General features: G+C 44.1%; 1 long non-coding RNA gene across 2 annotated transcripts in view; it reads left to right on the plus strand.

Moving 5' to 3' along the window:
• Positions 1-18189, plus strand: part of LOC122530963 — a 148313-nt gene that overhangs the window by 66324 nt on the left and 63800 nt on the right. For both annotated transcript variants that reach the window (XR_006307155.1, XR_006307154.1), the window contains exon 3: positions 7438-7528. This is a non-coding gene — a long non-coding RNA (uncharacterized LOC122530963). The remainder of the gene's footprint in view (positions 1-7437; positions 7529-18189) is intronic.

An 18189-nucleotide genomic window follows, 5' to 3' on the forward strand; every position in this document is an offset into this window, starting at 1 on the left:
AAAAGCCTGGAAAAATACCGTTCTCTTTGGAGCCGTAAAAATAATTTCATTAAATTCCCCGGTGGAAGCGGAAAATTTGGAAAAATCCGCGGACGCGCACGGATCGCCGATCCGTGAACGCGGCATCCATCGGCAGGGGGTTTCCTTTTGGTGCCATTAGTCATTAGAGATTCTAAAAGCATCCAGGGTAGGATATTACAGCAGTAGCCACGCCGGCTTTTACCATACTTTAGCTTTATACGAGACCCATTCATCAAAAGCCAACGAGTCCAATGGCTCCACGGGTATACGTTGCTTAGCAATGGAGCAGGTTCTTTACGATCCGCGATCCTGCGAAAATTAGACATTTTCGAAATCATCAACAATCTTCTCTTCGGCGCTTTTTCACAAGTTTTGATATTTTACATCATTTCTTTCCTTTCTTTTTTTTTTTTTTTTCAATTCGTGACTCCAACTTTGGAAACATTTATTTTCAATACGTTCAACTTTCTAACTTTCTTGTTATTTTATAATAACTTAATTTCCACCCTTCTATTTTAGTATCTGTATCTCTCCATCACGAAACTCTATAACTTTTCCAAGTTTCTAACTAATACCTTATTTTATAATAACTTAATTTCTGTCCTTATGTCTTCCTGTCACGAAACGTATCCTCGTAGCTATTGATTCCAACCATGTGTCAGAAATATATTTTACATTTCGTTACGCTTTTATTATGTTCGTTATATGAAATATTTTGAAATTTCAGTTTCATTAAGATGGTTGTTCGTGGTTGTTCATTTACGTTTACAATTTTCAATGTGCAGAAATAAATTTCAAATTTCAAACCGGCGTGAAACATGTCAAGAATTTCATGTAAGTTTTCTGTAATAGCTGATACTCGTCCTCGAACCTTCAATTCGTCTCTAAACAGATCATCTCCACGCACGTTCCAATTTCACCCCGTGTTTCGTTTCTTCGTTTCGCCGATGTGCGCATTCGAAGGATCAATTTAGGCGAGCGGTCGAGACGAAGAAAAGGTGAGAAGCTGTCAAGACTGTCACGCGTCCAATGGACCATACAGTCGGCCCATTATCGGCGGAGGGGCTCTGTGGAAGAAATAATAAAAATGCCATTAGTGTCTCGACGTCCCAGGACGGTCGAACGATGTGAACGTTTCACCCCACAGATTTCCACCGATATATATCTCTCATCCCCCTTCTTCGACCACTTTAACGTCTTTGTCACGGACTCTCCCGCTTGACGAGGTTAATCCTTCTTTCTGGCCTTCGACCTTTCTTCGGCTCCTCCTTGGTTTTCCTCCTTGGTCCACTGGCCAAGGGCCGGACCATCTTAAAATCCGTTCACGAACTGGAACGAAAATAATTGCATCGTGATTCTTCCGCTTTTTCCTTCAACCCTTCCTCCCTCTTCTTTCTCTTGCCATCCCCTTCGCACTCGTTACCTCGAGCACGGTGGCTCTTCGTCTTTGTTTCTTCCCTTTTTTGCGTCTCGCTTCCCCGAGCCACGGCCGAGAGAGGGCATAAATCCTTCGGGATCGCCGCCGAAAATAAGATAAAATCTCGCCGCAGCTCAGCTTGAAGCGGAGAGGAGAAGGAAGAAGGAGAAAAAAGGCAAATTCCCGAATAAACACATCCGCGGCTCTTTATGGTGCCACTTTGCGGATCCACCCCCAGTCCCTCTCCTCCGAGTTCGTGGCCTGTGTACCGTGCGCATTATTAACTCAACCACCGGAAAATGTCAACGCGCGGCCGGGCTCCTTATCTCTGCGCTTTTCTTTATTTTACCACCGAACGCCGCCCCTCCCTCGACGCGGACGTCGTGTTGCTTTTTTCCTCCTTCTGGCACGGGCCAGGCGACTTTTATCCGTTTGATTCCTATCTCTGGAATACTGCTATATTCGCCGGTGGATTTGTGCAGTGACTTTAGCCAGGCAGTGTTTCTTCGGTAGGTTGAATGTACTTGAATATTGATAAGATTGGCTTTGTTGTTTGAGAATAAAAGTTTCGAGTTTTTTTTTTTTTTTTTTGAATGTTTACGACGCTTTTTATACTTTTCTGTAAAAGGGAGGTAAATGGTAGGTCGATTGAATTTGTACTGTAAGATATTACTTAATTTACGTATATTTCCATACATTTGATTAAAATTGATTTAAATTTTCATAGCGAAAATATCTACATAATAACTGTATTGTGGAATATAATTTCTTAAAATTCTCCATGAAACAAGATCATAGAAATTTATCGCCAAATTAACGTTCATCCACGCTTCGAAATTTTGGTCCTTTAAAAGTAACCGGAGGAAGCTGTAGCGGCCGCGAAAAAAATTAAGTTTTCATCCCCTCGGCGGAATCTCACCCTGATATTCTACTCGATAGAAGGCATCGAACGCCGTCTATCGTTTCTAAGAGCGTTTCCGTTTCCTCTGAAGATCCGACAGGTTAAAGAACGCCTCTGGGATCGGGTTTCCAAACGTTTTAATCGGCGTTTTTCTTTTCTTCTGGCTGGTCCCGATTTCACGATTCTCCCCACCCTCCCCTTGGGGGGAGAAGAGAGAGAAAGAAAGAGACAGTCCTCTTCCAGAAAGGAGTTATCGCCGAAGGAAGCTACAGGCATCGGCGTGCTCCTGTGAAAAGGGGCTGGAGACGGCCGGCGGGGTTAAAACGACCCCCGCAGTCGAGGCTGAAGTCTGAAAGATAAGGTACCCCTCTTCTCTCTCTCAGCCTCCTAGATTATGGAATGGCACTTTAATTACACTAATGGGAGAACCAAATGTTAATTACAATTCGAAGTCTAAAAGAGAGACGATTCGCGCCCTGTGTAAGAAAGAGAAAGAGAGAGAAAGAGAGAGAGAGAGAGAGACGGAGAGGGAGAAAGATAGTGAGCGAAAGGGGGCACGAGGAGGAAGGAGATAGGCGAGTGGACGGGGAAGGGACCAGATGAGATTTGCCTGCGCAAGAGGGTTCCTGTGATTAGTATTATTTAATTAAAAATGCCCGGTCTCATTATGGTCACCTCTCATAAGAGCTTGACTACTGCGTGGCTAGCTGCTTATAAATTGGATTATCGAGAGCGGCGAGAGGTGAGCGGCATAATGAAGTGTCATGGTCAAGAAATAAAGTAAACGAAGATCCGATTAATTATCATTCGGTGGAATTTGTCCGGAGGTGAGGTGCGAGATGTCGAAATCGTACGTTAGGCATGTTAGGCACGGAATTTATTTGAGAGAACAGGCTTTATAATCAATGCATTTTATCGTATGAAAAATGGAGTAACTGGAGATCGGTGTAGAATACAACATTCGTGTGAACAATTTTATTTTCGAGTAAGAAAGAATTGAAAGAATATTCATTCGGTCGAAGAGAAGAATACAGTATCCGAGTGCAGTATCATGCAACAATTTGACGTGAAATTTCTCTAAAAGTTTCTTCAAAATAAGGATTGAGGAAACAGCCGTGGGTCACGATGAAAAATGACAAAAAGGAACAATGCGGGAACCACGGGAAAGTTGCCGCTTTCGAAACGACTCTGTCGATGGCGGGATCGATCGGAACGGCGGCGAACGGATATCAGACATTTTGGAAATCTCGTTTTCTCCTGCCCCAACCTCTCTCGACGGACGACATTTAGGCGACGCTGTCGTAAACGGGACGACGCGCGACTGCTACGCGGACCGACCGAGGAGAACGGCCACGACGACGATGGGCTATCGACGGGGTGGAGTCGAGGCGGCAGCCCGGGTTTCAATTTAAAGTTGGACGAGCGTGTCGGGATTTCAATGTACAAAATGCGTATGCTAAACTTTTCGCACCCCTGATGGTGGTGGTGGTGGTGGTGGTGGTGGCCGTCGCTCCCTCCGTTTCGTCTTCGAGTTCCCAAACACCCTTGACGCCGTGGCACTCGGACCGCCGGACAACAACGTCCGTGTCGACGTTCCGTCCGGGAGGAAAAAAATCAGCAAGTCTGATGCATCGTCAAGTAGAAAGGGTGCGCAAGTCGAACGTCGGCGCCCGTTGGACACGTTGCTCGCGGGACGAATGCTCCCGTGGAACACTTTGAAGTCGCTGCCACCAAAGGACAAATTACTTTTTTGAAGCCAGTCCACGCCAGGAGGCCTTAGGCGGCGCTTCACCGCTCGGTCTGAGGACCTCCCCTAATGATGATCGTCAGCTACGATCGAAGGTGATGCATATCGATGATGAAGGGTAGGCTTGAAACGAACACCCGTGTGAAGGAAGTTTCTAATGGGCATCCAGTCCGCCAACTTTCCTCGCCGAAAGGTACGCACCGTACCTCGTATTCGGTATTTGCATCTAGGTAGGTTCTAGGTGCCAGCTTTGTCTCGTTTCGCCGTTATACCGAGGGGGTTTAGGCTTTGTCGCGATGTTAACTAGATGCCTAGGACTCCCTAGGTGCAATGTCCTCGATGTTTAACCCTTTACTGTCGAGACAGCGTAGTTGGGACGTGGAAGTTTCACGTGGAATCTAAGAGGCTTCTGGACTTTTAATTAGTTTGCGTTCGAATGTAGAATATTTCCGAGATCTTTTTTCTAGCGGTACACCTTTGTTACACGTTCAACGAAACGAGAGTGTGCTGCTGTGTTAATTTCATTTTAAATATATATTTGCTCGATATCTTTTTTATTGTTCTTTCACTTGTGCCCTGTGATTTTGCGAAATTTAAATTAATTGAAATATTCATAGTGTTACGAAGAAGAATTACTGCTTAGACCTTAATGGATTAAATAGAATTTATTGTAGGAAGTCATCGCAATTTCAGAGACTCTATTTCGATAGTATAAATAATATAGAAATGAACATAGAAAACAACGAAAGTAAAGACACGCAAAACTAAAATTAACTAAAAAGATACGTAACGAAACTAAAAAATTAACCAACTGAAATATATATACTCTTCCAATCAAAGTAATCCCAACTCGCGCTCTTTTCATTTTCTTTCTATTTACAAAATCTTTCGATCTCAGCATCCCGAGTTCCCCGTTCCCCTCAGTCCTGCCCCTGGGGCTCTAAATCAAGATCGTCGTTCGAAAATAGACGGACTCCAAACATCGTTGTCCAATTCGATCGCCTGGTTTCGACGCCTGGCATCTAACTTCGACAATGCCAACCAGATGGAACGTCACGCCGTGTACGATTGCCGCCGAGACGACGCGAAGGTAGGAGAGGTAGGCGAAGAGAAAGAGGAGAAAGAAATGAGAAAGAGCCAGTGGAACCAAGAGGAAGATGCTCGAGCGGTCTGGCGATCGCGGATGGGTGAGAAGTTTCGCCCCGGGAGTTGGATTACCGCGTGGCTTCGGTCGGATTTGAAAATCGTGGGGTCTCGACGGCTGCCGGGCGAGGCTGCCGCGTGATTGATTTTGCATACGACACGGATTGGACAGGTTTGAGAAATTGGACTGGCTTTCTGGCCTGGTTTAGCCGCCCCCCTCTCTCTTTCTCTCTTTCTCTACCCTCTCTTCAAAACCGCCCTTCTTCTTTTTCTTCTTCTTCTTCTTCTTCTTCTTCTTTTTCTATCTTCTTTTCTATATCACGCGAGTGTCTGTCTATATGCTTGGACGGTTATATCGACGTGCACGTCGAGCGTATACGTACGTCGATGTAACGTATATACTTAACGTACCCAGCGGTGTCTACTTGGCGAGAGACGAAGAAGGGTTCCCTCTCGTATCTCTCTGGCGGAGAACCGAGAAGGGGATTGGCCTCGAACGAGCGATTTGTGCGATCTTCGAGGACGTATTTATGAGCGTTTCACGCACGCTTCTTCCACTTTCATATTGCGTTCCACGGCATTTTCCACGGTGACGTAAGTTACTGCGCGAAAAATCGAAACGCGATGTCTGATGTAAGCGATCGCTTCTTGGAGAGGTTGACTGTAACGTTTGATTATATGTAATACTTATTTTTTAGAAGAACGTTGAGGCAATTTTTCCAAATTTCTTAGCAAGTCCCTATTAAGTTATTCTTTGTTCAGATACGAAGATGTTCTAATTAAGCAAAAATTGAATGAAGAATTAATATCTGGATGTCCCTCCAATCTAAAAATATTAATTTTACACCAGCGTTTCAATCTAACTGTAAGATTGCAATTTACACGTTGATGAATATCACGAATTCAAAAAACAAAAAAAAAAAGAAACGTGTTGGCGTTGCAAATACATTTTTTTAAATTTATCTTGGAATACTATTACTTTTGTCACCTTCTTGCGTAAGTCTGTTATATTTCCACATTATATCTTTATACCTACATTGTTCGGTTGAGAAATTCACAAACTTGTGCAACACTTAAATGCAACAATCGATCCAAATTCGTCTTGAACAATTTATTTTAATCCGCCATACATGAACGAAACACGACGATGCGCGATACCGTAAAGGGTACCACGTAAGAAGAAGCTGTCGAGGCTGTTCGGGCTAGACTGGTCTGGCGTTATCTGCCGACGTCGGAGTGGATAACAGGCCGAACGATTTATTCTAAACCTTTATCCGGCGGCCCCTCGAAATTTATGAAAGAAGACGCCCGTTTAACCGACTCGCTCAGTCATCCCTCACGATGGTGGTGAAGCCACCCTTCCCTCCTTGCTGTCTTTCTTCCACGTTGCGCCTCCTCGTTCTTCCACAAGCTCGCGCCTCCCTTTCCGCTGGTTTCCTCCACCTTCTCTCGATTCTCTACCCCGTGCTCGCATGTCAGCCCTTTATTTTATACCAAGACGAGTCGGTCCGAGTTGGCCCTAATATTAAAGGGGATGGTTCACCCTTAGCGCGTGATCGGGATACTGAAATTCGCCGGTCGGACACGGAGGTTCGCGACTTCCTTATTGGAGGGCCAGGGCGAGTGTCGAGTGGCAGGTCCCTCCGAGGGAAACGCCGCTTTCGAGAGACTCGAACCTTGCAATCTTTTCTCTACGGTTCGTGATGCGTGGATTGCTCTGGATCGTTGCTCGATTGTTGAGAATATATCGCACTGAAATATGCAGGATGGTGTGTTCAATGAGGGTCTTTGAGCGAAGTTCTTCTCATGAAATTCCTTGGTTTTTTTTTTTTTTTTTCGCTGGGAAATGTTCAGCTCAATTCGAAGAATTTAGAACGATCGGTAGTCGTTCTATAAACTTTCTAGCAATCGTCGTAATTTTGATAATATCGAAAAATCGACTAAAGAATCATTTTTTACAATGCTTTTGACAGAGTTTAGTTTTCGTTCAATTAATTAAAAGAATAGTTCAGAACTGTTTGTCGTATTCTTTCTTGTAGAAAATAAATATTTCTAACGTGCTACAATATCTTAACGCTTGTCAATTTGTTCAGTTTTCGGAATAAACGGACATTTTTTTATAAAATTTCTCTGACCTTTATTCGTTGCAAGTTCAAGTAAGATTTGTAACGTTTTCCAGAATAATGTTTCATTTCTCTGTTTTTCCAGTTGTATCTGAGCAAAACCCGGCAGAGTGGCCTCACGGACGATTTGCATCAGAGTCTCTCACGAACGGTCAGTCCAACTGCACGCCAGCAAGGTGAGTCTCTTCTCAACCTTCTCTTTTCTTTTCTTCTTTTTTTCGTTCTCGGATCGTTTCTAGCGCGACGCGTTTCCCTCTCGAATTTCTTCGGCATCGTCGACTGCGAAACGCCTCTGAATTCCCGTTGGCGCGCTTGAAAATATCTCGTCCCCTGCCGCGGTCTCGTTTTCTTGCTGTTTTCTCGTTTCTCTCGAATTCGCTCGAAACTTTCGACACTCTTGCACGCACATATACACAGGCGCGCGCATACACACACATAGAACAGTGCCGTTTAACCGTCCTAACGACGAGATACTCGCCTCGTGCGTATATCGAAACTGGCGAAGTCTCGTGCCGAAACACAAGCGACATTTCGAAACTTTGGCCAATTTCGCGTGTACTCGGTCAGAATAAATATGTGATCCACGTGTGCCGGCGTATCCTTACTCAATACGCGCGTCTCGCTTATAAATTGCACTTTATCTCCATCCTCTGCAAAGTTATTTAATCGATAATCGACGAGTCGTCGCGATTATTTTCAAATTTCGTGGTACGTTTCGCGAGGTAGTGTTCGGAAGAAAATTAAATCGATAGTATTAGAAATTTTCAAGTTTATTTCGAACAGTGTGTCGAGGGATAGATTTAGTAAATTGATTTTGACAAAAGTTTTCTATATTTAGCATCTACGGTGACTTACGTATATTCAATACTTTACTTGACCTCTTGCGCTGGAATGACGTGCCAGGCACGTCGAGAATTTTTTGTCCCAAATTGCAACATTTTCTCAGTTTTAAGTATATTTGAATGTAACGTAGGCAAAACAAATGATAATTTTATTATTTTTTAATCATTTCTATCCAGTGATATCATCATACCGACGAGTTCAAAAGAAAAAGAAAGCGACGAATTATTGTATACGGTTCGGTCACTCGTTAAGGTCCGCGAACCAAGTTCTGCTAACCACTTTTTCACAACTAGTCATTATCTAACGTATCAAAAATTATTCGAGAAATATTCGAGAAAGAAAATATTAGTATCTACAACTCTTATATTCAATTTTACTTTAAAAATCCCTTTCAAAATCTTTTACGTACAAACAATGTACGATTGCTTGTATTCGACCACTTCGTCACTTTACGTCGTCTAAAGTATTTTCTACCAAAAACTACCCGAAAGGAAATATTTCTTTCTATATCGTCTTCTACCCCTGTTATCTCTGCGACAGCGTCCACGTTTTTGCGACAATTCACAAGTGCAATCGAACAGTGCGTGTAACCATTTGGTGCGATACCTCTCCGTGGTCTTCGCATCGTCGCATCTATAACTATTTTTTTACCGAACCAACCACGGGACGTGGAAGATAAAGTTCGATTAAAGTAATCACTGTAATCAAGAAAGACCGCTTCCACCCTCGCAGCGATCTACGGTTACGTGAGGAGGAACGCGACGTTGTTCTCGTGTGGACGTCGCGATCTACACGTATTTCATATTCCACGCATATAAATATATATATGTATATATATATATATACCCGCGATACCCACTTCGAACAGGATATTATTCCTGCTGGATGCAATCATATTAGTTTCCGAAGTTATTAGAATATTTATGCGAGGTCGACGTGGGGTTATGCATGATGCCGGCTTCCTCGCTTTTCACGTCCCCACGAGTCGGCGTTCGTCTACGTTGGATGCCGTCGTTTCACCCCGTGAAAATCCTTGCTTATACTCCGTGGAAATCGAGAACTGTGTGTACTTGGCCAACGTCTTCCTCGATAATTTTCTTTTTTTTTTCCCTTTTCCAGTCACGGATTTTCTTTTCGCGTTTTATGTTCTCCAGCAAATTATTTCGTTGATTATGGTATTGACAGTTTGTATTGATGTGATTGGTATTCGTATATTGGCTAAATTAACGATATTTATCAAACTTATCCTCGTATTTTTGTCATTATTCATGACTGTTATTTATAACACTGTGGTATCCTATAATGAACCATTTAGTTTTAGAACTTTGTATAAAAACGTACGTACAAATATACGTATTATAAGTTTAATTGATCATATTGAAATTTTATATGTTGCATTGTAATTGTATTTGTAAATTAAACTCAAGTATACTCTTCATAGAGAGAAAAATAGTTCATCGTAGCACTCGTTCGTTACGGGAAATCCGACTGTGAATGGACAGAGATTTTATTTACACATTACAAAGTCACGTTGTTCCTCGACATACTACAAACTCCATCGCGTAATACCAACAGAAGAAGGGCGTCGTCGAAACGAACGATATCGAAGCGCAAGAAGGACTCTCGTCAACGGGTAACACTGTTGAATCGATTTCGCGCGGATTTCGAGACGCGCTTCGAGACGAAAATTTCATCCGTCAGATTCGAGTTCGAAAATTAATTTCAATCCGTACTTGAGCCCCGGCGGCGGCCCTCTCGCCGCCACCCTCCGCCTCGTCTCTTTCGCTTCGTCTCCTCTCCGGCTGGTCAAACAGCGGGCGTGTACCGCGGTGGTTGGAAAATCGAGCAGCGCTCGAGTACTGGAAACAAAAGGCCGACGTTTCAATTAGGTCCCTTATTAGTTAGCGATAATAGGGCCAGCGGCGGTCGAACGCCGGTAAGGCCAGGGCTTTCCAGTCCTTAACCGTTCCGGCTGTGTTAGGTCCGCCGGCTTGTTTGCGTGGATCCAGCTCTTACGATATTAAGGGCTGACTAGGCATTCATCGCTCTCCTCCTTTTCCTTCTCGGCGTTTCGATGTTTAGAGCCACCCTCTCTAACCTATGGCTCGCTCCTCGATCCGTTTGACTTGACCAGTACCAGAAGGGACAGTACCAGAGGGATCCTTGCACCTCGTGGCTGGTCTGTTGGCCGGGTCGATTGATTTTCTCGCGTTAGGACGCTGCAAACACGGGAACCTCTCGTATAACCGGGTTTGCTTGATGGAATAGATCGAATTCCCGTCTTGCGGGGAGAATTTGTTGCATATAAACGATGGTACTTGGTTCGTGATTTTCCGAGGTGTTCGAAGATTTGTTAAAGAGAGTAAAGGTATCAATATTTGACGTACGAAGATAGGGATGTGTTTGGTTGGTGATTTACGAGAAATTTAAAGATAAAGTATTTCAATTCACAAAAAGAAGTTTACCAGCAAGTTAATATTGTCAAATATTTCATCGGACAATTCGCTTCAACTGTAATACACATATACAAATACGAGTATCGTCGAAAGGCTGGTAATACACGGAAAGTAAAGCGCGAGAGCGAAAAGGAAAGGGGAGAGAGAAGTTAGCGGGTGCGTTCTCGAAGCCCAGGAGGAATTTGTCGCGAGAAACCGGTCGCAGCAGTCGCCTGCGGCTCGCCGCAACGATACTTTGTCGTTCTAGCCATTGTACGGTACCGCACGCTACCGGAGGAGACCGTTGCCACCGCTATCGTCGGGTCCCTTCGAAACTAAACTCACCACGGCCGAAACTGCGCGCCGCTTCCCTCGCCGCGAAACGGTCGGAAAGCGGTTAACGAGCAGGCACGCGATGTGCATCCGCTATCGATTCGAAAGTGAAAAGACCGAGGGGGGCGACTTACGTGCACACGGGTCGAGGGAACGGTGTTGCACCGAGAATCAACCGTGAGACATATCGGGGTGCTTGATGGACGATGATCAGTTGCCTGGCGAAACAACGTCGTAAACTTTGGACAGCCGTGTACACTGCTCTCTTCGCCGGCGAACGCCGGTTAACGATTTACTTATCGCGCGTGACGTCGTCGAAGATCGGGAATTTTGAGATCGTTAGGTGCAAGGTGAAAATGTGAACTAGATCGATCCGCTGACAGTGGACGACGGTGTTATTTGCACAGCTCGGAAATAAACGTATCAACGAATTTTGTGAGAAGAATTTTATTAAATCTTCCTGCGATGCGTGAAAGATTGAATATAATCGCGGTGTGAGTCGAAATAGTCTCGCGAAATTAGATGATACAAAGATACAGCATTTGAAAACAAGTCATATTGATTGACTGTGTAATCATTTTGTCGATGTAACATCAAAGTACTTGAACTATGAAAAAAATAGACTTTTCAGAAAATAATAATTTATTATTTAAGAACATGAGAATATGAATTTGTAATTTACAATTGACAGCGTTACTGGCGAAAACACCGACGATCTTCATATATAGATATACTCGCAAAGTTTCGAATTACAATTCGTTGCTGCATTCAAGTCTAACTTTGCATTCTTCTACTTTTGCTACGCGAAAGATGCAGAAATGCAAAAATATAAGACGGCAAAAATATAAAATATCCCGAAATATTAGCAGAAGGTTATCCGGCGTCGGCGTCGGTTCTTTACGCCCGCAGAAACCGGAATTGGTTTTAGTGTAAATGCGGGGCGGCGGGTTTGCCGGGTGTGTCGGAGGACGTCGCGGCGGATAGGATGGTGCGGCGGAGGAGTGGTAGCGACATCTTGTATTGTCAGATCCCAACGCGACAAATTCATAATTGCGTTAATGCGGGTACGGCGAGGGTTCTTGCCGCAACCACCGCAAGGCGCGCTATGGCGTCTTGCGGCTGTAAGAGAGATAGGGACCGGGGGCCTTGGTGAGAACGGGCGAGCGAGGAAGGGAAAATGGACGAGAAGGAGCGAAAGAGAAGTCCCTCCTGGCACAGGCTCGTTAATCTTCCAAGGATTACGCCAGAAGGAAGTATCGCCATTGTGCAAGGTGCTCCTCTTCCAACCGATAATTATTAATTAAACTGGCCTAACGGGCCATTTCGCGATTTATCGATCTATCGGCGGATAGCCTCGGCAGCCATGGTCGATGTTGAGACATTTCGGCAAGAACTGATTGATCTTTTGACGGGTTGAGTATCATCGGAAATAATATGGGGGAGAAAATAATAAAATTCAGTTTGAACTGATATAGTTGAATCAAACACAAAAAAATCTTCATTTTTCTTTTCAGCGTTTGAAACGAACTGTTATTTTAATAGGTGAAATTAGATGATACAAAGATACAGCATTTGAAAGTCATATTGTTTGACTGTGTAATTGATTGACTTTTCAGAAAATAATAATTTACATGGTAAAGGTTATAATTCTAAGATTTAATTAATTGTAATTTCATCGGAATTCTTTACTATTTTAGAGTAAAATTAGAGTAGGATTACACAAATACTTCTTTCGTCGTTCAAGAACATGATCTCACCGCTGTTTACAAATACTCTACAGTACGTAAAGGCTGCTCCCCTTAAAACAATTTCATTACAACGCTCAACGGGACGCATGAAATCGCGTGCTAGCTCTTGAGAGACAATCGCAATCAGTCAATCAGCTCGTTTCGGTAGAGCGTAGCTGTCGAACGTTGGAACGCAACGAGCCGTACGATCGCCAGGTTTTAATTAATCGTGGACGATTAAACGATCATGAAATCGAACAGGAAGGGTCATCAAATCCGCACGAACGAGCACGAGAACGAGAGAAAAGGGAGAGGAAGGGTTGCGCGTGCGACCGAGCGGGCCGAAGGGTAAAAAGGATAGAATTGCAAAAGCGAGAGAGCGGCGCTGGAACGAACGAGCCGAAATAAAACAGTGATATCGAGGCATTTCACGCACGAGCGAGAACGTTTAGCAGATTCAACGTGCGTGCCGGTACTCCGGGGCACCGCTACCCACATTGAAACGATCCTCCCCCCCGCCCTCTCTCTCTCTCGCTCTTTCTCTCTCTGCTCCAGTGGTTTGCTCTTTCATCCTGTCTCTTTTTTCGCCGTACGTGCGGCACGCGTCTTCCTTTCTCACTCTCCGGTATTCCTCTATCACCTACACCCTCGAAAGCCAGAAGCTCGCTGAAAAATACTGCTCTCGCTGACACCTGTAGCTTCGACGTTCTACATATGTGCGTTACGTACGCGAACCGTGCGCCCATCGAGGAAAACGAGGGGCAGAAAGGAAAAAAAAATTATCGCCCAAGAAAATTTCCATAAGACGACCGACAGAGCGCCAATCTGGCAATCTCGTTATGCTTCCCGCGTTTCTCCTGCGTAGAAGGAAATTTGCGGTTGAATGGTACACGAGTTCAGTGTTATGGGGTTGTGTAGGTGTGATTTTTTTCAAGGTATAAAGGGCTGTTCCTTGTGTTTTGAATTTATTAACTTATTAATTAGAATTTCACTGATAATCCGCATTCCACTGACGATATTTGCATCAAATAGAAACATTCGATATTCATTCAGCGAATAATTGTTAATACCAAAAGCAACATAATAACGAGTTTAATGTAAAGTGATTTCGACAGTGATAATTAAACGTATTAATAAAACTAAAAAAAGACTTGCGGACAGCGGGTACTCTGTCGATATATCCAACGTCCATGTTGGAGGAACATCGCCGATTTTAATCAACGCGATGTTCATCTAAGATTACTCATTCATGTCGGCGTATTAAAAAAGGCCGAACAAAAGCAGGTATCGGGACGAAGAGATTTTTCATCATTCTCGCGACGGGAGGAAAGGGCTCGGGGCCGAATTGCCGCGAAAGGGGAACAGATTCCACAAGTGGTGGACTTTACGGGACTTAAGATTAATCCTCATAATTACTCGATTCCGTTCTTCTCTGCGGGGCCCTCGCTTGTATCCGCTTTTTATACGGTAGCTTGCACCTCGCGCCGTCTACGGTGTACTTTCGCGGTAGGGAACCAGAGAGCCGAGCGAACGGCGAAGACAGAGAGGACTCGGTTGCTCGGCCATAAAGATATTTATCAGGTGACAACCCTGGTCATCCTTTACGATCCTTCCCTTCTCGAGGTTTTCCACGAGAACGTCTCACGAAGGCGGATTTACCCTTCGGCCAGTCGCGTGCCACGTTATACGACGACGCCACCCTTGCACATTCTTTTCTTCCTCGCCGAGATTTCTTGTACCCTTCGCTCAGTGGAAAGGGCGGCTGACTGTTGAGTCAGGAATGTTTCCTTGGATTTATTTCTATCACTTATGATTGGTAGGTATACGTATTTTTTGACACGTTTACTGTTTCTCCAAGTGCTTGGAGGTGTACAGTGGCTTTCTTCTCGTTAATGTAACGTTTCTTGCTGAAAATATTTATTTCTACGGAAAAGTAGCTTGTCAATCCAAATCCTCGTAAATTCTACAATCTGCAGAATGACTTGAACCTTCCAGTGTTCTAGTATAACAGATGCATTACCCTCGCGATTTTCTACAGAAAAATATAAAAATTAGAATGTTAAAATCAATCTCCAGGTAAAAAAGTAGTCTTATTAAGTTGGACGGAGTAACTGAAATTTTCCCTCGCCGTTGTCTCGACCAGCGAGAACGTTCCAGCGGGAGACCCGAAACCGAAACGAGCAGATAGCCGCATCGTTCGGCACGACGTTCACCAGAGAGAAATATAGGGGTTGGTTCCCGTGGATGACCGACAACGCGCACCGTGGGCGTGAAATCGGACGCCAGCCAGGACGTCCGCTCGACTCGGCAGCCGCCGGACAATAAGAATCGATATCTTAATTAACGAACGCTGGTGGGTCCGATGTGCAAGCGAACTCTCCTCCGAGCTCGTAGAGAACGAAGGGAAAAGGCTTGTAGCGAGAAAGAGAGAGAGGGAAGCAGAGAGAGAGGATGACGACGACGGCGAGAGGGGGTGGTCGAGCACAGGGAAATCCGGAGACTGGGTGGTGTATTCGATGGGGTAGGAACGCGGACGCCTGACCGGAAGCGAGAGTCTGCGAAGCCCTACGGACCTCGACTCGTCGTCCCACCGGAAGCGCCATTCACGCGGCCCTCTCGCTTTCGTCCGCCTTCCCGTCGTGGTTCGCCGTCCTCCTGTTCGGCAACGCTGATACGTTCCTGAATAAACAATACTCCCCTGCGAAAAAAAAAAAGTTCGGCTGCAGCCGGTGTGTTTGGCAAAAAAAAAAAAAAAAAATAAAAAAAAAAGGAAAAAAAGAAAAAAATGATCGCGCCGCCAGCTACGTCGCCAAATCGGGGACGCCCGATTCTATTCGGTCTCGTCTCACAATAGAGACCCGCGGCTTTCGCCGGCCGCGTTAATCGCGCCTCGTTCTACTGATAACGACAGAATCGCAACGAACGGTGTAACAGTCGCGTTGTTGTTCGTAGAAAATTGTTGCGTGGAAAATTGAAAGACACGAGGGAAGCGGAGATCTGTTTGAATTTTCTAAAGCTGAAAGAGTACAACGATGTTTTGAAGGATCTTGTCTTCTTCGCCGATGACGATAATTAGCAGAATTATTTTGAATTCTATTCAAAACGATTATCAAGTTTACTGTCGTCGTTCATCCCGTAATAAAGTTCGTAATATTCCCGGCGGAATAAATTTCGCGTTGTTGTAATTATGTGTCGTTGCGCGAGTGTAACTTGCTTTTCGTCACGGTTATCCTGTTCACGTCACGCGAGGAAATGAAACAAACGTGATGTATCCCTGTTGTATAATGCACGGCGTCTACGATAGTCTCAGAGTTCGGCAGACTCTCGTGTATGCCCTGTCCAATTAATATCAGCGCGAAAGAAACGACCAAGGCCGAGGAAATTAACGAATTGTTGGAGGGTACGCCTTTCCGAGATGCTTTTACCGCGACTGGCTAATCCGATAAAGTGGCAGCCTCGCACGAACCGCTTTCTTCTCGCTGGCATTCCGTTTGATGGGATATGACGCTAAGCATTCTATATTGACTAATAAACTCCGGTCCCCGGCTTCTATGCGAGCGAATATTCGCTTCTTAGACGCCAGTCATTTGCACTCTCCTCGGGATTTCCTTCGCTTATTAGGTCTCGTCGCTTCGATTAATCACACGATGGATGTATAAAGTGAAATACACGCGTGAATATTTTAACAAGATGCGCAAGAAAAAACATTTTTCCGCGCAATTAAATTAATTTCGTTCATTCTTGAATCTGAGAAAAATAATTGTCACGACTATAACGTTCGATGAAACCTGATAAAATTAGCATAAGAAGGATACTCAGTTTAAGAATAGTTCAATAATTGCTACGTCTTATTAATCCCTAGATTCACGTGACATTTAACTTAGGAATAATTCAACGCTTGCTGCGTTTTATCAATTTGTTACATTCCGAAAAATATAATGGCGAATTCCTCAGAAATTTAATTGAAGAACAGTCCGACGTTTGCTACGTTCCATTAATTCTCCGCGAGTCGCGCCGCGATGACGTTGTTATTCGTGAGCCGGACGGAGTTTCAATCGTGGAACAGTCCAATATTTGCGTAATTTTGCGAAACACCGTGAATCGAAGAGAGTTAATGGCAGAACGGTCGACTTTCGTGTACATTACACACCCCGGTCGAGCGCGTTTCCTCACGCTGGTTGCCGGATAGTCTGGGCCTAGGATGAAGTAGTCAGAGGCCGCAATGGTAGACACCTCAATCAGGACTCGCTTTGGAACCCAATTTCACTAGAGAGAGAGAAAGAGAGAGAGAGAGAGAGAGGGGTAGAAAGAGAGAGAGAGTATTTGCTCGTATTTCTGGTGGCGGTAGGTTTGACCTCTCGTTAATCACCAAAGGACCCGAAGCACGAAGGCGAGTCAGACAAGCTGTGTAGTTGACCGCAACGACTGACCATTGCCCTGTGGACAGGCCCTTAAGGGTATCCCAGCTACGAAATACCAGAACCAGATGGCTTCGAAATCTGAGGTGCGTCTTCCAATCGAGGTATCCCCCCCGGTGTTCGTCTTCGCGGTTTCGATGGAGCTTATGCCGTTCTAATTACCGAGTTGCGTGAACTTGGGAATCTGCTGAATCGTTATTGATTAAGAATACTCGCTTTGATATAGAAATACGTGGCGACTAATACCGATATAGAGCCAAAATTAAATTTCGCGTCGTCTCGTTAGTTACGGTCAGATCAGTTGATAAATTTTCGAATTTCTAGTAAAATTTCGGCGATTAGTAAAGCGAGTAAATTGCAGATGTTTATTTGGCAAATGTAGAATCTAGACAGAAGTTTGTTTCGTTTACTGAATACTATGGCAAGTACTCTGTTAATTACTATGAGTATTCACGCGTTTATAGAAGATGTGAAAATATATAATAAACGCATATAATAAAAATAAAATAAAATAGAATGTAAAATATCGAAAGCGGAATATTCATTAATGAATTTAGTAGATGAAGCGAACCTTTATTTAGGTTTCGTTTCTTCTGTCGTACCATAAAAATTTTTAAATGGAAGAAATTTTTTAATACGCATAAAACTTCATAATCCAGTATCGAGCGTACCGAGTTCAGAAACTGAGAACTTCTTACTTATTTTATGATGTTCGTAAAGCGTAAGAGAGTCTGGCAAGGTTTCTTAAATAAGGAGATATTTGAAGCTGTGGTGTTGGACGGTGTAAGCAATACGTGCATCGATTTCACGCGAGTCGAAGCATCGCCCGGAGCAAACGTCGCTGGCTTGTACACGACGTCTAATCGCTGTATTAGCTAGCTTTGTGGTTAAGCTATGCTATTGCTGAATTAGAGGCAATTTGCTTCGAAACACACCCTTCCTATGTTTGTCCTTCCTGTACGAATTTACTGGAACGCGTATTAAAGCCCAACGATCGGCGTTGCCGATATAAAATGCTATATAATATTGAAACGTACATGGGATAAAAATACGAATTTAAATTCTTAAATTTCAGTTGATG

Source organism: Frieseomelitta varia, unplaced genomic scaffold (assembly GCF_011392965.1).
Source record: "Frieseomelitta varia isolate USP_RPSP 00005682 unplaced genomic scaffold, Fvar_1.2 scaffold_368, whole genome shotgun sequence".
Taxonomy (NCBI): domain Eukaryota; kingdom Metazoa; phylum Arthropoda; class Insecta; order Hymenoptera; family Apidae; genus Frieseomelitta; species Frieseomelitta varia.